We start from the raw sequence: 6000 nt of genomic DNA, 5'->3' as shown, positions 1-6000 counted from the left end.
CCCACAACCCCCTTGTGGTGGTGATCCCAGGGTTCCCCATTAAAGGGGGTCTTGAGGGGAGGCACTGGCCATACACCGAGTGGTTGTCATTGCTCTCCCCCGCGACAGCGGCGAAATGGGGGGGGGGGCTCTCTGCTTGAACTCCAGAGCCAGCCCAATCCCTGGATAACCCTGATTCCTCCCAGATCCCCGGCTGGGGACTGGAAAGGATGAACGCCCAATGCCTGAGCCAAGGTCTCCCTACATCTGAACTTTAATAAAGTTGTGGCCAATTTTAATCCCATAGCACGTTGTCTTGAGTCATTATTCCGCTCAGGGGTCGCCTGGGGTTGGGGGGACTCCACTTGTTCAGGCAAATTGTGCAATCCTACGCATAATCTGCACAGTAGTAAGCCCCAGTGAGTTCAATGGGTATTTCTCCTAGGTAAGTATGTACAGGATTGCAGCAGACTTCATTTCTTAAAGAATTTCAACAAAATGTAACATGAATAAAACATGATCAAAATTAAATACATTCCTAACCATGTCTACACAGAAGCACCTCCTACTGAATTCAGCGGGGTTATTCCCAGGTAATGGGGTTAGTATTGAAGCGTTAACATATTAAGCATTCTTCCTAGGGTTTTATTACCCCCCCCAATGCAAAATAAATGGGTTTTTACCATCCACATTCTGTCCCTCTGGTTCTTGCTAAGCAATAAACATTAAGATCACTTCTCAGGGACTCTGTAAAAACAACACGGAAATCAGCACAGTAGGTTTAATCTGACAGACAGCCTTGGAAAGAGTTTCAGAAAAAGAATAAATTGGTGAGGCTTTTGCGGTGTAGAAAGATGACAGCCTAAAGGTAAAGCAGGGTGGGTCATCAGATTGGTGCTGCTGAGGTCATTTGTTAATTAATGGTGCCTCGCTTCAGATCTTAACTCATAGCTAGCTAATGAGGGAAGTGAACACCAATGCATATACTTAAGCAATACTCCACAAAACCCCATCCTTGCACTCCCTCTAAATGGGAGCAATGCTATATGTTGTGCTTAACACACATGTAGCCCAATGTTGAGTTATTCCACCTCAACGCCATGCTCATTTAGGCACGTCTTCTCTTGTGTGGTATCATCACAGGGGTGTCAACTTGAATAAAATATTGGGAGGGGCCCAGGTAAACCCCACACTGCATAATTAATCACAAGACGTGGCATGCAGACACCATTTGAATGGCAATGGCCATAATCTTTGGGTAGCCAAAGGAGTAGCCTCCTATGTATGATAACATTTGGCGCTTCCCCACTGCTGCCAGCAGGAGCCAAATATGGAGTGATGGCAGAAAAGTTCACATCCCAATCACCTTGCAATGCATGTGGCAAGTATGGCTAAAAATTACATGGGAGAAGAGGGAGAACTAGACAAGCAGCTGCCATTTTTAGCAGCAGCCTTGCATAGATATGAACAGAAGAAGCTGCCTTATACTGATTCAGACCACTGGTCCTCCAAGCTCAGTATTGTCCTCACAGACTAGTAGCAGCTCTCTAGAGTTTCAAACTGGGGACATCCCGAGCTCTGCCTGCAGATGATGAGGATTGAATCTGTGATCTTCTGCATGCAGAGCAGATGCTCTACCACTGAGCTACAACTTGTCCCCCAATGCATTGCTCTGTCCAGAGACAGGGGCAGTGTGAATTGCCTTTTTAGTATGAATGATGTTGCTTTTTGTTGTTAGACGTAAAACAACCGGTAAAGAACTTGCAGGAGGGCCAGGAATGGTACGGGGGTAAGGCCTTTGCCCTCCCAGGTCATCTTGTAGCTATAGACATGCCCTTTAACATGTCGCTCAGCACTTGTATGACAGACAGCAGCAGCAACAAAAATGACAGAGATTTTTTGCCATGACTTGAACAGTGAAAAAATTATAGGGGTGTGTGTTCCTATAATGTTGTTCACCTTAAAATGCGAAGCAACAAACAGCAGCAAGGAAAGAAGGGTCCTACATTACAATAACAAAACAAGAAGCAGATAAAACATAGGAGCCCTGGCTGTGGGTGTTTCTGAAGGGAGCGATGCAGTGGAAATAATGTTTGCTGTTTCTGTATTGATTGCAGAGGTAGTATGCAATTTGATCTTGGGGCTGATAAGAAATGAGAGACTGTGAACTTTAGGTTGTAATTTGGTTCTGGTATGGTTTGTGCTTGTAATACATTTGTCTAGAACAGGGGTGGGGGAACTTATGGCCCTCCAGATGTTGCTGGACTACAATTCCCATCATTCCTGATCAGTGGTTCTGCTGGCTAGGGTTGATGGAAGTGGGAGTCCAGCAGCTAGGGGTGTCTAGGGGCCAAGGGCCCTCCAAATTTTCAAGGAGTGGGGGGGCCTGGCCCCCTCAAAATTCCACGGTGGCCATGTGTGTACACCATGAGGTATGTTGACATCATTCACACAAGCCATGCAGTGTGTGTATGACACGTCAGCACACTACACAAAATGCGCTATAAGTTACGATGAGAGTTTTCAACATCAGGCTGCCAGGATTCCTTCTGCTTGATGGAATCGTAAAGATCCTGATGTGTGGACTACTTATGTCTCTCCAAATTTCGAGAGTAAGTCCACTGAGCAGCCAAAATCTAAGCAAGATATTAAGAAGCCATGGAGGCGCCTTATTTGTTGGGAATACAATAAGGGGTACTGCCAGCGTCAGGGATGTAGGTATTCCCATGTTTGCTACAAGCGTTTCAGGAGTCACCCTGCCACATCCTGTGGGGTTAAGTGGCCCTTTCCAGGGGCAAGGAGAGGCTCCCAGCAGGAGCAAAAAGGAGCCTCTCCTCAAGCAGCCCGCGATGTTAAGTGATGTCTTATTGACCCTAGCTCGCACTCCCATTAAGTTGCCTGCCTTGAGGGCGTGGCTGCGCAAGTACTCTGACACGGTTGCTGCTTCATATTTGTGGCTTGGATTTTCTGAAGGCTTTCGTATCCCAGTGGCGTTCCCGTCTAGGGCTACGAAAGTTGAAAATCAGAAATCAGTGAGAGAGATGCCTGATGTTGCTAGGCAAAAGATCAGGAAGGAATTGGCTTTGGGTAGGATAGCTGGCCCATTTGAGCGCTCTCCTTACCTGGATTTGCACCTTTCCCCTTTGGGTGTGGTGCCTAAAAAGGCCCCTGGGGAATTTCGCTTAATTCACAATTTATCTTACCCACAAGGTTCATCAGTAAATGATGCTATCCCTCCTGAGTTGTGTTCTGTCAAGTATGCCACCTTTGACTAAGCGGTTAAGTTGATCAGGAGTTTTGGAAAAGGTGCACTTTTGGCAAAGTGTGATGTGGAAGCTGCCTTCTGCTTACTTCCTGTTCATCCACATGATTTTAAGTTGCTCGGGTTCCAGTTGGAGGGAGCTTATTATGTGGATAAGGCTATGCCCATGGGCTGCTCTATATCCTTTGCAGCCTTTGCAGCCTTCAGTACATTTTTGGACTGGGCTTTGTGTACCAAGACAGGTTTTAGGGGCATGACCCATTACCTCAATGACTTTTTATTAAGTTCTGCAGCCGATTCGGATGAATACTTCTTACATTTGCATGCTTTTAACGACCTAACTGAGAAGTTAGGTGTTCCCTTGGCAGCTGATAAAACTCAAGGCCCAGTCATGAAGTTGTTTTCCCTTGGAATTCAGTTGGACACTGTGGCTCTAACTTTCACTTTGCCTGAAGTAAAATTGGTGGCTTTGTGTGACATCGTTACGGAATTTTTGCCACAGGAAAAAGTTACCTTGAGGCAGATTCAGTCCCTGTTGGGCCATTTGAATTTCACATGCAGAATTTCACATGCCCCTGGTCACCCCTTTTGCGCACACTTAGCGAGACTCTCCGCAGGCCTGTGGTCACCCCATCATCAAGGATGGTTGCCCAGCAAGGTCAGGGCAGACCTCCAGATGTGGCTTGAATTCCTGAGGGTGTTCAATGGCGTATCCTTGCGGCAGGACACTTTGAATCTGCAATTCGATTTCCAGGTCCATTCGGATGTTGCTGGTTCCTTGGGTTTGGGGCTTTATTTCCGTGGCCATTGGTACGCTCAGAGGTGGCCTGAGCATTGGCATGGTACGGCCATTACCCATGATTTAACCTTTCTTGAGTTTTCCCCATTGTAGTGGCAGTGCACATCTGGACCACGGAGCTCAGGACCGGCGGTTCTGTTTGTGGTCTGATAATCAGGCCGTAGTGAGTGTTTTCGCAAAGCAGTCATCCCGCTCCAGTAGAGTCTCTGCCCTGTTACGCACGTTTGTGCTGCGGTGCCTCAAATTTAATATTGCCTTTTCTGCCCGTTTTATTCCTGGCGCTAGTAATGATATCGCTGATGCCCTATCCCGTTTTCAGATGGAGTGCTTCAGATCCATCCATCCTCCAACCGCCTCCAGGCACTCACACAGGACATTCACCTCCTTCACTGGTTCTGATTTGAAAGAGAGGTAGAGCTGGGTGTCATCTGCATACTGATGAACACCCAGCCCAAACCCCCTGATGATCTCTCCCAGCAGCTTCATATAGATATTAAAAAGCATGGGGGAGAGAACAGAACCCTGAGGCACCCCACAAGTGAGTGTCCAGGGTCTGAACACTCATCCCCAACACCACTTTCTGGACACGGCCCCGGAGAAAGGAGTGGAACCACTGTACAGGCAGTCTCGAGCAGGTCGGGCGCCCTGGCGCTGAGGGGCGGAGATCGCTCCGGCGCCCCCGCCCTCGCAGGGTGCAGCATGGCTGCCACGCGGCTTTGCCGCGCAGCGCCCTGCCTACCGGCCACATTACTTGGAAGCTGTACGCTGGCTCCCTCGGCCAATAACGCGAGATAAGCGCCGCAACCCCAGAGTCGGTCACGACTGGACCTAATGGTCGGGGTCCCTTTACCTTTTAAAGCATTTAAAATTATTTTTGCCACTTGCTGCAGAGAGCTGCTTAGAGTATCTGTGAGTGTGGGCCCTGCCCCTAGGCCCGATAGAGTTGGCTGGAGGAGGGAGCGGCCTACTCACAGGAGCAGCAACATCAGCAGTGTCCCGGAGGCCTCTCAGCAGCCTCTTAAGCTGTGGTGGTGAGTGCAGGCCCCGCCCCTAGGCCCAATGGAGTTGGCTGGAGGAGGGAGCGGCCTTCCCACACATTCACAGGAGCAGCAACATCAGCAGTGTCCCGGAGGCCTCTCAGCAGCCTCTTAAGCTGTGGTGGTGAGTGCAGGCCCCGCCCCTAGGCCCGATAGAGTTGGCCTAGCATACGGGGGTTATGTTCGGATGCGGTGCTGAGGTGCAGTTGCTAATGTTGTTTAGTTCATTCCTAGATCCGCCTAACCTGCACGTCTGGATAGTCGGGCACAGCATTGTCCAGCAGGAGGGTGGCAGAGTCTGGATTGGAAGCAGGCCGACCACGTGTGCGTTTCCTGGGTGTCCAGATGAGGAATGTGTTGAGAGGAACTTCTCCCGACGGTGCGGATGAAGGTGTCTGCTGAAGGCACACCTGCGGCGATGGTGGTGCAGCTGGCTGAGAACAATTTGCTGGAAGCTCCTGGCTTGAGCCTCCGGACCCGCATGCAGGAGGACTTGGAAGAGTTGAAGGCAGCTCTTCCTGGACTCAAAATGGCACTGCAGCCATTTTGGAACTGGGCAGAGCAGCACCAAAAGTCGCTTCTGAGCATGCTCCGCCCAGTTCCAAAATGGCCGCCACAGCAGAATAAACCGGGAAAAAACAAAAAAATCTGTTTTTTCAGCTAGGAACAGCTGGAAAAACAGGGATTTCCCGGGGAAAACAGGAGACTTGGCAGCTATGGTGCTCATGTGGCAGACAGGCACTGGTTCAGGTGATAGGGATGGGAGAACGCTCTCGTGATCCCTATGTGAAGGGTATTCTGTTAATGGAATCCAAGGACTCAAATGGTTTGGTCAACCCCTGAGAGGGGGTTGTGCCCCGCCTGAGTCCAGGGGGACATCTGGGTGGCAGAGTAGTCTGTTCCTAGCTTTTCGCCTTTCCAGG

The sequence above is a fragment of the Zootoca vivipara genome, chromosome 1 (genome assembly GCF_965207765.1).
Source record: "Zootoca vivipara chromosome 1, rZooViv2.hap1.1, whole genome shotgun sequence".
Lineage (NCBI taxonomy): Eukaryota > Metazoa > Chordata > Lepidosauria > Squamata > Lacertidae > Zootoca > Zootoca vivipara.
This window is presented reverse-complemented; position numbering follows the sequence as displayed.